This window comes from Jaculus jaculus, chromosome 6, assembly GCF_020740685.1.
Source record: "Jaculus jaculus isolate mJacJac1 chromosome 6, mJacJac1.mat.Y.cur, whole genome shotgun sequence".
In the NCBI taxonomy this organism is placed as follows: domain Eukaryota; kingdom Metazoa; phylum Chordata; class Mammalia; order Rodentia; family Dipodidae; genus Jaculus; species Jaculus jaculus.
The window spans coordinates 130074828-130088334 of NC_059107.1; the positions used below are offsets into that span (position 1 = coordinate 130074828).

The window sequence follows — 13507 nt, forward strand, 5'->3', positions numbered from 1 at the left end:
CTATATTCCCCAATGAGGAGGTTCCCTGTGGAGGAGGGAGGGCATGGAGGAGGGTAAGGATGGTACCAATATTACTGTGTACACTGTGTACATAACTAACAAAAAGAAGAAAAAGTCAAATAAGTTTCACTTCATGCCTAAATTGACTATTTCAAAATGAAATATATATATATATATGATGGAAGCACCTCCTATTAATTGATCACAAATAAATAAATATGTGGAAATATATTCATAAAGTCTTCAAACAGGGCTTACATCCTGTCTGAGATATAAATTAAATTAAATGAAACCCTATTGAAAGTTAGATAAATAGGTTTGTGTAGCAAATGGCTATGATTTTGAAATTTATGCCTGAATTGTCATTAATTTGAAGTATCTGAATATATAAATTAAAAAGAATGACTTCAACTTTCAAACAAAAATTCATGTTAGGAGGTAAAACTAAACATGAACAAGTTTAAGAACATGAAGTGATTATTTTAAATGAAAAATCTGTTATAAAAAGAGTACAAGTGTAATGAAGATAATTATCTGTACATTTTATATTTCTGTAGTAATATATTATATCAGAAAACATCAGAATTTTATGAGCAAACAATATTTATTTATGATCAAATAATTATTCCCTCTTTAACAGGAGTCCATAAAGCAAATTAATGAAGAGTTTTAAATATTTTTGTTTTTATGTATTTACTTGACAAAGAAAGAGGGAAGGAGAAAGAGAAAGAAAGAGAGAGAGAGAGAGATAGAATGGGCATGCTAGGGCCACCAGCCACTGCAAATGAACTCCAGATGTATGTACCCCCTTGTGCATTTGGTAATGTGCATCATGGGGAGTCAAACCTGGGTCCTTTCTTTGGCTTTGCAGGCAAACTCCTTAACTGCTAAGCCATCCCTCCAGCCCAATGAAGAATTTTAATTAGCCTATACATTCCTCATTTACATTTTTATTTTGAGATATTTAAGCAATAGTAGTTTAAATAAGTACCCTAAATTTATCAGACTAAAATATTTCATTCATCACATTAAAATTCTTCAAAAAATGTTTTTATTCTATAATTTTGACTTATTCATAGTATTTAGAAAAAAAAGCCTTGAAATATCAGCATAAGGTTAATTAATTTGAACATAAATTGGTTACCAAGTATACATGTATGCTGTGATAACTTGGATTCTAAGTAAGTAATGTCATCATCACTTCTTGAGAATGAATAACTATTGGTTTAAAATTTAATTTATTTATCTGTAAGCAGAGCAAGATAGAGAGAAGACAGATGGACATAGAGAGAATGGGCACACCAGGGCCTCTGGCCACTGCAAACAAACTCCAGATGCATGTGCTCCTTGTGCATATGGCTTATGTGGGTCCTGGGAAATAGCACATGAGACCTTTGGCTTCACAGGCAAATGCCTTAACCACTAAGCGATCTCTCCAGCCCAACAGCAAATAACTATTTTAAAAGTTACATCAGAAAAAATAATAATAATCTGTTAAGTGTGTGAAATAAAAACTCCATAGAGAGAATTTGGTATAGCAATCAAATCAGAATCAACTGAACAATGAGAATATCCTACAACCATATGACCCTCAGGGACATGCTGTGTGACAGAGGAGAAACAGAACACTACATATGGTGACTCTACTTATAAGACTTAAATGGGAATGGTAAATATTTAGAAGCATAAAGCAAAATACTTTCTGGGATTAATTAAATGAGTTATCTTGGAGCAGAGAGAGTTATAACTTTTTTTGTAATGATGGAAATGTTCCAAATCTGGGCTATCAAATCTTTGTCCTAATATGGAAATTTACTCTAAACCATTGAATACTGCACTTAAAACACATTAGCTTTATGTTCAACACATGTATTTTATGTTCAACAAGTACGAAACATAAATTAGAATGTAGTAGATACATATCTCTGTATCTGTTATTAAAATGGAAAATATTGAATGTCAACCTCCCTCTAAAGTAACATCATACTCAGAAATCTCCGTATTTAATTTGTATTGATGTGAAAGGCCATCAATTGTCCTGTCTGTCCAGTTCCAGTTTAAATTATAAAGAAGTATTTGATGTTTCACACTGATTGATTTATGATTACTTACAATGAAAGGAGAGGATGGTTATAAATACCAGCCAGGAAGAACATTATCATTACACTAACAATTTAATACATGCATTTAATTTTAGAGACAATACAGCCTTCAAATTTTCTAAAAGTAATTCCTAAGTTTTTATTATATTTTGCCATCCTATCCTTATAATATTTAAAAATTTTGAATGTGTGTTTCAAAGAACTCAAGTTTCATATAATGCAATCACAGAACTGTTTTACATGATTTAAATTCCTATTTTTATTCAGGTTTTAAAATACTAAATACTCAGAATTGGATCATATTTCCTCTGCTTCTCTTATCTTTTATTCACAAAAATCATATTCATTTATAACAGAAACTATTTAGGTGACCCACAGCAAAATTGAAAATAAAAAGATTACTGTAATTGTTCTGACACTAATGATGTTTTGTAGTTTTTTTTTTTTTTCCTTTGCTTGCTTGGCATATAATGGTTGATATATATCCTACCTACAGAAGGAAATTTTATCATGTTTATTCCCAAACCTTGCTTTGTCCCTTATATTACATGGCTTTGAAAGACTTTATAGTAATATTTCAACAACAACCTCACAATATTTGGATGATTGTTGTTCATTTCTCTCAGCTAAAGATATCAGTAATAGATACAGTTTAAAATGGCAAGGCATTCTTATATACATAAATTTTAGGTTACTCACATTTGAATAATAAAAAAAAGTATTGAGACGATACTTCAGAAATTTCCTTTAATAAATAATATGCAGTTCATTAAGGAACTTTGAATGTATAGATTGATACTTAAGAGCATATATACAATACCTAAATAAACACTGGTCTTTATCAGTATTTATGTCTGTTTAATATCAAATGACAAGGCCCACCTGTTAATTCTGAGCTTGAACCTCAGTATCACTGGCCATCAGTGTCAGCCCCTCAGTTCTTTGCACCTCTGCATTATCTAGGATTTTCCCCCTTAGGCATGTGTATAGCAGTCTATCTCTGTATGTGTATTGGTGGACCTCCCCAAACCCGAGTACTTATTCAGCTATAAACGACATAATAGACTTTACAAACCCACATAGTCTTAAGAAGGTTTTCTTTTAATATAATTAGAATATGGTGACATCAGCTCCTGGATCATACTCTGTTGTATCTTACCTCACAATTGTACTTATCTTTTCTGGAAGAGATATTTTTTTCTTTTTTTTAAAATTTTATTTATTTATTTATTTGAGAGCAACAGACACAGAGAGAAAGACAGATAGAGGGAGAGAGAGAATGGGCGCGCCGTGGCTTCCGGCCTCTGCAAACGAACTCCAGACACGTGCGCCCCCTTGTGCATCTGGCTAACGTGGGACCTGGGGAACCGAGCCTCGAATCGGGGTCCTTAGGCTTCACAGGCAAGCGCTTAACCGCTAAGCCATCTCTCCAGCCCTGGAAGAGATTTTTGATAGTATACATACCTCAGAACTCTGCTTCCTGAGTTACTGTATCTGAGACTATTGTCTTGAAGAGAAGTGTGAAGACTTTGCTTGAGATAATTGCAACACACTAAAGATGTACACTTTCCAACTTAATGTCCCTAGCCTTACTGCCTCAGGCTTGTGTGAGTGTTTACCAAAGGAAGAAGGGGTTAGACAACAAAAACTTGACTGGAAATCAATGCTAAATACAGTAGACTCATGGTCAAAGGAGAACATGCATTCATGCAAATCTTCAGACAGTTCTGTAAATAAACATTTCCAAGTTTGCAGTTTTGTTCTCATGTTTTAAGTCAGCCTATCCTCACTCATAACCTAATAATAACATATTTTCTAAAGCTTGAGAGGAATAATACTGTGCAGAGAGAGGTCAAGAGAAAACTGCAGATAACCACAGAGCGACGGAAGGCTCCGAATCCTGTGCACATCAGGATTCGTTAGTGAGATGGGAATGCTTCTCAGTCTTCTTCCTTCATACTATAGATCTTCTTTGTAAATCTCTTGTGGATTATTCTTGGAAGAAGCAAATACATGTGGCACTCATGGATGTGCATATAAATGTCCTCACACACACTTACATGCTGTTCAAATGTAAAAATAAGTCCATTTTTAGAAATATTAACTATTTAGATTTAATGAAATCTAATTTAATGAAATCATGAAAATAATCTTGAAACCATACAGAACATATTTGCCCACAGGTCACAGTGAAAATAGCTAAGAACAATTATACTTAGGTTAAAGTTGGCTATGTGGTAGCTTGAATAGATAACGTCCTTCAACAGATTGAGGGGTTTTACTCAAGCTTGTAACTTGGCATCACTGTGGATGGATCCTAGGGTACAGCCTTGAGGTATAGGGGCATATGTGGAATTCCAATCAAAGTTATGCACAGTACCTGGGCTCTGCCTGGAGTTCCTGGAGTGTGCTTGCTTTGTGATGATGGTGGTCATTTCTCTCAGTGGACCTGTGAATGGGGCCAGCTTCTTTCATCATTATGACACTTTCCTGGATTTGTAAGCTTCAAATAAATTTCTATCCTCCCACAACATGTGCCTGGTTTGAGAATCTAAAATAACAGATACTTGTAAATTTTTTCCAAATAGTTCCTACATAGGGACAGGCATATATTTATTTTTTTTTGTGAAATTTAATTAAATCTATTGAGGCTCAATATTTGTATTGCTTGATTTTGGAAATTCACCAATAATCTTCCTATGATTCATCATATTTCTACTGCTCAATATGAGCATCTAACAAGGATTCTATTGTGAAAATGAGGCAACAGGAGGATGATTTATGAAGTAGGTCAATGGCACTTCACAAGGAGGTACTTACTGGCCTATTTTTCTTTTCAAAGATGCTATACCAAATTCAAATTTGCCTAGAAAATATAACTCAATTCTACAAAAAAAACCTACTGAATGTACATCAGCTGCATCACTGAACTTTAAAAGGACAACAAGGGAATTCACACATTATCATATGTTTGTTAGATTTAAAACAGAATGCCACCTGGCAAAGTTTTCACTCAAGCATGTTCTTCCACAAAAACACTCAACACTATTTGCTATTCATTGTATTTTAATTCCTAGCAATAGAAGAGTATTTATAATGACTTGGCAGATTTGTTTATTCACTACTTCTACATTTAACATGAGTCATTAAATTAAGTAGGTTCACTTTGATATAAATAACTTCATTATCAATCCCCAAGGATTATAGAATATTTGAATAAAAATTACTAAAAATAACACATCCTTTATTGGAAAATGACAAAACAATGACATAATTGAGGCTGAGAAGACAGCTTAGTGGTCAGAGACACTTGTTTGAAAAGCCTGTTGGCCTAGGTTCAATTCCCAATCCACCCACAAAAGTCAGTTCCAAAACATAGCACACTGGCATGAGAGTCTAGCATTTGTTTGCAAAGGCAAAGGGCCCTCATACGGCCAAACACAAATTCACACACACACACACACACACACAAACACACACACACAAATAATATTTTCAATTGTATAATTTATTAGTATAATGTCATGACTGATCACATTAACATGAAATTGTGGGATCAAAATAAACAGCATATCGTTATCATCAGATTTTCAACTAAATTTATACATAATACATTTTTACCCATAGTTTTCTGCAGGTGTTTTTAAAGTGAATGGAAAACTTCTCTTGTGGCTATAGGGCTAATATAGTATCTTTGTTACATCCTGGACTCTGAACTCAACCCTGAAAAACCTAATCAGCTTATGCTGAGGAAATATGGAAGGTTGTCACATTTCTCTGTGCCATGACTTCTGTATACATAAAGTAAATATAAGAGCAACTATCATACAAGACTTATTAGAAGAGTAAAATGAGGAAAAGTAACAACTAATTTGAATATTCTTTACGCTATAAAAAGCTTTCAAAAAGAGACTGGATTCTGAGGTCCCAGAAATTAGGTTTCAACATATTTATTTGATAACACATAATTCAGTCCACTATGAAGAAAGTAATTACTGGCTTTTGTTAGAGAAGACTGAAGAAGGTATGTGACAAGCAAAGGAGTATATTTCCTTTACTATTTATTTCAAATCCATACAAATTTATTAGTCACTCTTCCGAGAGACTTGATTTCCCATTACTATTTGGTGGAATTAATTCGCACATCATAATGTATTCTAGTTTTATCCATTTTGTTACAGATGGAAGAATTTTTTAAAGACCTAGTAGCATACCACTGTGTATATGCACATTTTCTTTATTCTGATAAAGAAACACACTTATCAACTGATACTTAGGTTTCAAGCAGCCCTTAAACAAAACAATGGAATAAAATATAATTTTCTGGGGGAACAATCACTTTTGAATATTGGTGGACATGTCAAGATGTTAAACTGTCCAAAAAGTCTATGCTTTGGGGCTGGGAAGACCTCTCAACAGGTGAGATCACTTGCTACACTAACATGAATGCCTGAGGAGGCCTAATAGGGTCTGGAATCAATCAGCCTCTCACACATGTAACCATGGTCCTGTGTGTAGCAGAGACAGAACATGCATTAGTACTCTGGTTGTCCAATCTTTCCAAAAACAGAAGCTGTGGGTTCAATGACAAATTTTGTCTCAAAGAAACAACACAGAAGATTGATAGAAAAGGATACCAAATGACTTTGCTGGACTCTATACATATGCATCTGCACACACATGTAGATATGATGCACACACACACCACACCACAGCACCACAATAATATCCACTCACATACTTTCCAAGAAAGCAAACATGCCTAGCTACTGACTGGATCTATGGTTTGGCCATTAAGGTGCTTGTCTGTGAAGCCTAAAATCTCCTGTTCAAATCCTCCAGATCCCACTTATAGCCAGACCCAACAGTGGCATAAGTGTGCAATGCCACACATGCCCACAAGGCACTGCACACATCTGCAGTTCATTCACAGAGGCTGAAAGGCCCTGGCATCGCCATTTCTCTCCCTCTCTCAAAAAATAAATCAATAAAAATAAAGGAGGCTGGGCGTGGTTGTGCACACCTTTAATCCCAGCACTCAGGAGGCAGAGGTAGGAGGATCACAGTGAGTTCAAGGCCACCCTGAGAATACAGAGTGAATTCTAGGTCAGCCTGGGCTAGAGAGAGACCCTGTCTTGAAAAACCAAAAACTAATAAAAATAAAAGATATAAAAATAACAAAAGAAGTAATTATGTAAGCTCAAATCTGAGACCTCAAAGGAGTCTGAAAATGTGACCTACTGGCTGCAAACATAGGGAGAATTCTGGAAGTGGCAGTGGGCTCACAGAAGCCACAGTTATCATCATTTTTAGCATCTGCATGAACAGGCCTGTGAGAGGATCTGTGACTCATCATATACCACCCATGGGCATTACTCTTGCCTTCCACACAACTTCACCAAGCAATAAAGCCAGGAAACTTAAATGAAATTAGAACATAGGGCATAATTTTCTATGTGTTAATCAAATATCTAAATTTGTGAATCATAAAGAAATAACACACCTCAAACTTGAATCTTCTTAGAACTTAAGTCATACATCATTTCGTTAGTGGTTAATTGGAAGTATCTGTCATTTTTTTTTTTTTTTTGGTTCATTTTTTTATTTATTTGAGAGTGACAGACAGAGCGAGAAAGGCAGGTAGAGAGAAAGAGGGAGAATGGGCGCGCCAGGGCTTCTAGCTACTATAAATGAACTCCAGACGTGTGTGCCCTCTTGTGCATCTGGCTAACATGGGTCCTTGGGAATTGAGCCTTGAACCGGGGTCCTTAGGCTTCACAGGCAAGCGCTTAACCACTAAGCCATCTCTCCAGCCCAGTATCTGTCAAGTTAAGGCAGTATTGACAATGGTGGTAGTCATTTGCAGAACACAAGAACATAGAAAGAACTAGAATCATTTGTCAGCAAGTGGTTGCTTTTACATCCAAATTTGATCTAGGTAGAATATGAAACATTCTTTCCTACAATGCACTTTCAAAGTAATTACTTGGTTGTTACAAATACAAAATTCTAGTACAAAGAACTAGAAGTATATTCCTTGTATATTCTTAGTATGACATATATCTTAAAAATTCAGGTTCAGAAATTGTCAGTAATTATGTGGCCTAAAAGAAAGTAGTTCCTTGTCTGAGTACTGTTTGAGAAAAATTAAATTCACATTTCAGGTCAACATCTGGATGCGTTTACTGCTCACAGTTTCACTCACATTTTAAAAAGGTTTACTGTTTTCCTTGAAGCAGAAGCTGTCTGTTCATAAAAGTTTGCCTCTATTTGCTTTGCTCCTTGAGAGGGGATTTGTATGCTTGCACTGCTCTGAGCAAGGGGAATTTGAGTCCATCTCACTAGAGGAGCCACTGTAGCAAAATAAAATGCAAATGGAGGGGTCAAAGGACAAGGCATAATGAGCAAGAAAATTTATTGTCTTATCTTCTGGTTTACATCCTTTGGGAAGATGGAGGAGAGAGAAATTGAAAGCAGTTCTGTCTGTTTTCTCTGCTGAGTTATTATGGGTCATGGATCTTTCTGATAGCAATATGGAATATGAAAACTAATTTGCAAGCTAATCGATTTTTTAAATCTTTATCTACACATGTGTAATGCTTACAAACATCCAGATGTTTTACTACTAAGCAACACGTGCATTCTGAATGCATTAATACTTGTTGAAAAATAGTCACGTGATAATACAACACAACCCCTCCCCACACACACACACCATGAAGAAAGATAAGAGCATGTTAGTTTCATTTGGAACATTGATAATTCTTATTTGAAACCCTAGGATAAAATGCTTTGAAAGTACATATTATTTATTAAGCATATATTTTGCATAAACTACTTGATATTGGGTATGTTATCTCTCATTTATAAGACACAGGGATATATGCACAGGTAGAGGTGAATAGAGATAAAATTTCTTAGACCATCTTGATTAACATATCTAAAAGTAGTTTGTCTTGCCCTCAACTCAAACTTCTTCCAACCATGCATCATAGCATATGGGATGCAATGAAATGAGAATTAACAGTATGATTACTGTGGGGTTCTCAGTAAAGATCAGTACAAGCCAGTGATGGCTATACACCATTTCCTTCATTATATGTACATGAGAGACCACTAAAGGGCTAAACATACATCCCTCTTTTTCTTTGTACCAATTAGAGACCCTGAAATATTAATCAACTGCTTGATTTAGAAGGAAATACCATTGCATGCTTTTTCCTACATGTTGCTGAGGAGCAGCAAACATATCATAGCACTCAATAAATGTAATTTAGTTGCAAATAGTAAAATGAAATTACAGTAATATATTTTGCAATGAACTCACCATAAGATGAAATAAAATAAGTTTTAGCATGAGACACAGAAGCTGAACAGATTTTCAAAACTAAGTGAATGAATTCCTATGGGGAAGCTAGGAATGCTGGCCTGATTGTGGTAGGAAAGGTTAATAGGAGGTCAGAGTGATAAAATTTTTATTGCAATTTGACAGGTAAGCTGGTTCTCATGTTTATTTCATCCATCTGCAATCAAAAAGGTAAATTGAAAGACATATTGTTTTACTGTAATCACATCTTTCCACATCCAAACATGAAAGGACTATATTTCATTGTCCATTAGTATAGAATATTTTTTAGAAAAAATATTTTCCTTAAAATTATTCCTCTATGTTCCTCAACTGGTACTTTCTTGGAAACATAGACAGAATTTTAGGACAGTCAGTGGTAAATACTTTGTCCTGGAGTATTCAAAAGCCACTAGATTGCAAAGCCCTGGGACATCCGGAGGTGTGCACTTCCAGAAAATGCTTCTGTACGTTTAAATTCAAGCCAAGTTAGTGGTGGAGAAAACACGCTGGAAACAATCTCACTTTTTTTTTTTTTTAAATCAAATGGAGGGAAAGATTCCACTAAGAAGAGGAAAAGCTTGCCAAATGGAAGAAGCCACAGGGAAACCTTAATTTAAGCCCCTGTTCTTCAATTCCTGTGTGGTTTGGGCAAAAAGCACTTAAAAGTACTCTTTGAGGACTCTATTCTCTTCTTTTCCATTTTTTCTGCCCTTTTACAATCTCTCTAAGGATATGGGAAAGTGCACTGAAAGTTACTATCTAGGTGATTCAATCCTTCTTCTCCATCTCCTTTATATTTCTAATAGTCTCTTCAAAGCTCAAAAAAAATTAGAACACATTTAACAAGTGCTTTTGCCAGACTCAGCCACCATTTCCCCTCCTGAGCCTGTGATTAACCCACTGATGGATGCACAAATTCTGTGGTCCAGTTCCAATACAGAAGCAGGTAGGACATGCCCAGCTCAAATACACCTGCAGTTCACCCTGTCTAACCATCATTTTTAAACATAGAGCACAACCAGCAACATGGTTTCACAGAGCCCATCCACCTAGGAAGGAAACATTAAAATGTATCAGAAAGCACTACTAGAGCTGAAAATTTATCTATATTATTTATAAACCCACTTTAATTACTCTGTGCTTGCTTTCTATCCAGCACCCCTATTCCTTTCATATCAAAATCATCCCTACCCTACATGCACACACATTTAACTTCTAGTCTAACAGAGAAGTTCCCTTTTCCTATTGCCATGGATCATATGTATAATAAGATATATTTCATTTAAGAATAAGATAATCCCTTTTATTAGTTCAGTTACTATTCATAACTTAGCCAGCTTGTACATTTTATTAAACAGTGTGTGACTTTCCATAGAAGTTATTAACATTTTTATAATGAGTTTTACAAAAATATTTCACCAACACCACAATAAGTGTGCCAAAATTCCCACAGACTCCCAATTAAGTATCAACAAAGCACACGAAGTACTCCATAGTGTCAAGGAGACTTCTAGTGGAGTTTCTGTAATTTAAAACTCCCATCATGTATATGTTTACATAATATAAGCTTCACTGACAACACATTAATGACAGCATTTGAGACAAAAGTTTGTATTTGTCAAAACAGAAAAAATTATGACTATTCACAAAATACATACACTTAATGGAGTTTCCAAAGTGTATATTACCCTTTATTATATGTTGCAGCTGCAGAAAGAAAAGAATCCTCTAGAGAATTAATGTGAACTTATGATAATGCAGCCTGCAGCACGGTTTTGTTTTGGTTTCGCCTGTTTCTGCTGACGGTGCAATTCAAAGTCTATTCTACTCATTTTTAGTCAAAGAATCAGATTATCTCACCTATAAGCACACAGCAATAAAGTGTCATTCTTCAGTCAATACTGACTACTTCACATCTTTCTCTTGTTAGAGGATTGGATCCCCGGCTCATTAGTTTATCAGCTGATAAATAGGAGAGGGTAATGAATTGAGAAAATCTGTACGTACCTTCAGAGCAAACCTGCCGGATCACAAGAATCCATTAGAATCCTGGCAATATCCTCTGATCTATTGCCCGCACGGCTCTGACTTGATGGAGAGTTTCATTCCCTGGGCTCAGTTCTCCAGAAGAAAATCAGCACAATTTAAATATTTCTTGGAATGTGACAGCTCTCTAGATCCCTGGTTGCAGTCTGTTCCCCAGGGATGGCAATCTGGCGTTCCTGTGTGCACAGAGCAGTGAAGATGAATTGAAAACGCTTGAGATAAATTAGGAATGGCTAAGTTAAAATTGTCTCTGCTCCAGACTCTCTCATCTGCAGTCTGCAAGCCTGTTTTTCTGTGAAAAAGCTAGATGGCAGACTGCCTCAGTAAGTTCTTCTTAAGCGACAGAGAGCATTTCCAATGAAGAAAAATTCTCCCATTATCTAAGCTAATGTGACTGCTGTTAAATCTAGTTTTTAAAGTGTCTACTGGCATGAAATTTATTTGCACTCTTGCTTCCTTTCAAACTGCAGTCTAGAGTCCATAGGATCAGAGTATATGCAATTTTGTGTGAGAGACACATTCAAAGTTTTTAGATAAAATTGAATCCCTTTTATTTCTCAATGATCATCTTAAATGATCTAATATCTTCTTTTGTTATAAAAGGTATTTGTTGTATTTTATAATATGTAGAAATTATTTAAATTGTAATAACCCATCATGAAAATAGAATTTTTCAATCAACTGTATAAATAAATGTTATTCAATATAAATGTGCAGCATTTTCAAATGTCAGTCAAAATTCAAGGAACATATAAAACAGAAAAGCATGCTGGAGAAATTGCTCAGCAGTTAATGGTGCTTGCTTGCAAAGGCTGCTGTCAGAGTTTGATTCCCCAGTACCCATTTGCCTGTTGCACAAATTGGTGCATGCATTTGGAGTTTGTTTACAGAAACACGAGCCCCTGTTATATCCATGCTCTTTCTTTGTCTTTCTGTCTTTCTCTTACACATATACACAAATAAATAAGTAAAAGTATTCAAACAGAAAAAGAGAAATGTCTAATTCCAATTTCTAGTGAAAAAAAGGTAAGTATCAGCTCATCGAACATATTCCTACGGTTGATTTTTTTAATTGGTGCTTTCCTGTATTATCTCAATCTTTTATTTTCAGATGATGTTTAAATAAAAACAAAGTTCAATTATTATTTCCCATCAAATCCCACCCAAGATATATGAATGCTTTGGAATTCACTTGAATGATATATTGTTTTGTTACTTATCCTCTATGTTTGAATATTGTTTAAGCTTTTAATAATGGTCTGGGTTTAAAACATGAAATATATATATGAAATTTGACTTGTTATCCAACACACAAAGCTGAAAGATTTTCAAAATGATCAGACACATGATTGAATTTGTCATATGAGAAATATTTTCATATTTAGAAGTCCATTTAATATATTTATAAAAATATATCTGATGTCCATGAAAAATAATTTAATGATTTCCATCAGTTTCCAGAAATATCTGGTTGTTTGACATTAAAAATGTCTGATTCCATAACAACAACAAAAAAATGGTTTGTATCCTTTGGAAAACCAAAGGTAGTTTACTCCCCTGGGAGACAGACCAAAAGTAAACCAGAATTTCTGTTCTTACTCCATCTTCCCTAGAGCTGTAGCTCATAACTTGGGATGGAGCTGGTGTATCCACAGGGAAACAGACTGAAACACTGTGACCAAATACTGCCAAAACTCCTTACTCCTCATTAACTCTCTGTCTAACAGCATCACCCAAACACCTGGCTGGCTAAGCCAGCAGCTGGTAGGTATAATTTTGTTGCTCTGTGCTATAACACACAGTCCACCATATATCCATTACATCCTTTTAACTGTATCTTATTTTTTCTAGTATTAACTTGAATCATCATTTACCTCTCTAGTGACTGGACTCATTCATCTATTTGAAGTCTGTAATGAGTCAATTCCATCATCAATACTTGTGGTGGTTTGATTCAGGTGTCCCCCATAAACTTAGGTGTTCAGAATGCAAGGTTCCCAGCTGATGGAGA

General features: G+C 35.1%; 1 protein-coding gene across 4 annotated transcripts in view; it reads right to left on the reverse strand.

The window, feature by feature from the left end:
- The window catches only part of Mgat4c (MGAT4 family member C), a 678495-nt gene extending 666742 nt beyond the window's left edge, over positions 1–11753 (reverse strand). For all 4 annotated transcript variants that reach the window (XM_045151469.1, XM_045151470.1, XM_045151467.1 and 1 more), the window contains exon 1: positions 11458–11753. The gene's annotated coding sequence lies outside the window, so the exon portion shown is untranslated. The remainder of the gene's footprint in view (positions 1–11457) is intronic.
- Between the last annotated feature and the right edge of the window lie 1754 nt (positions 11754–13507).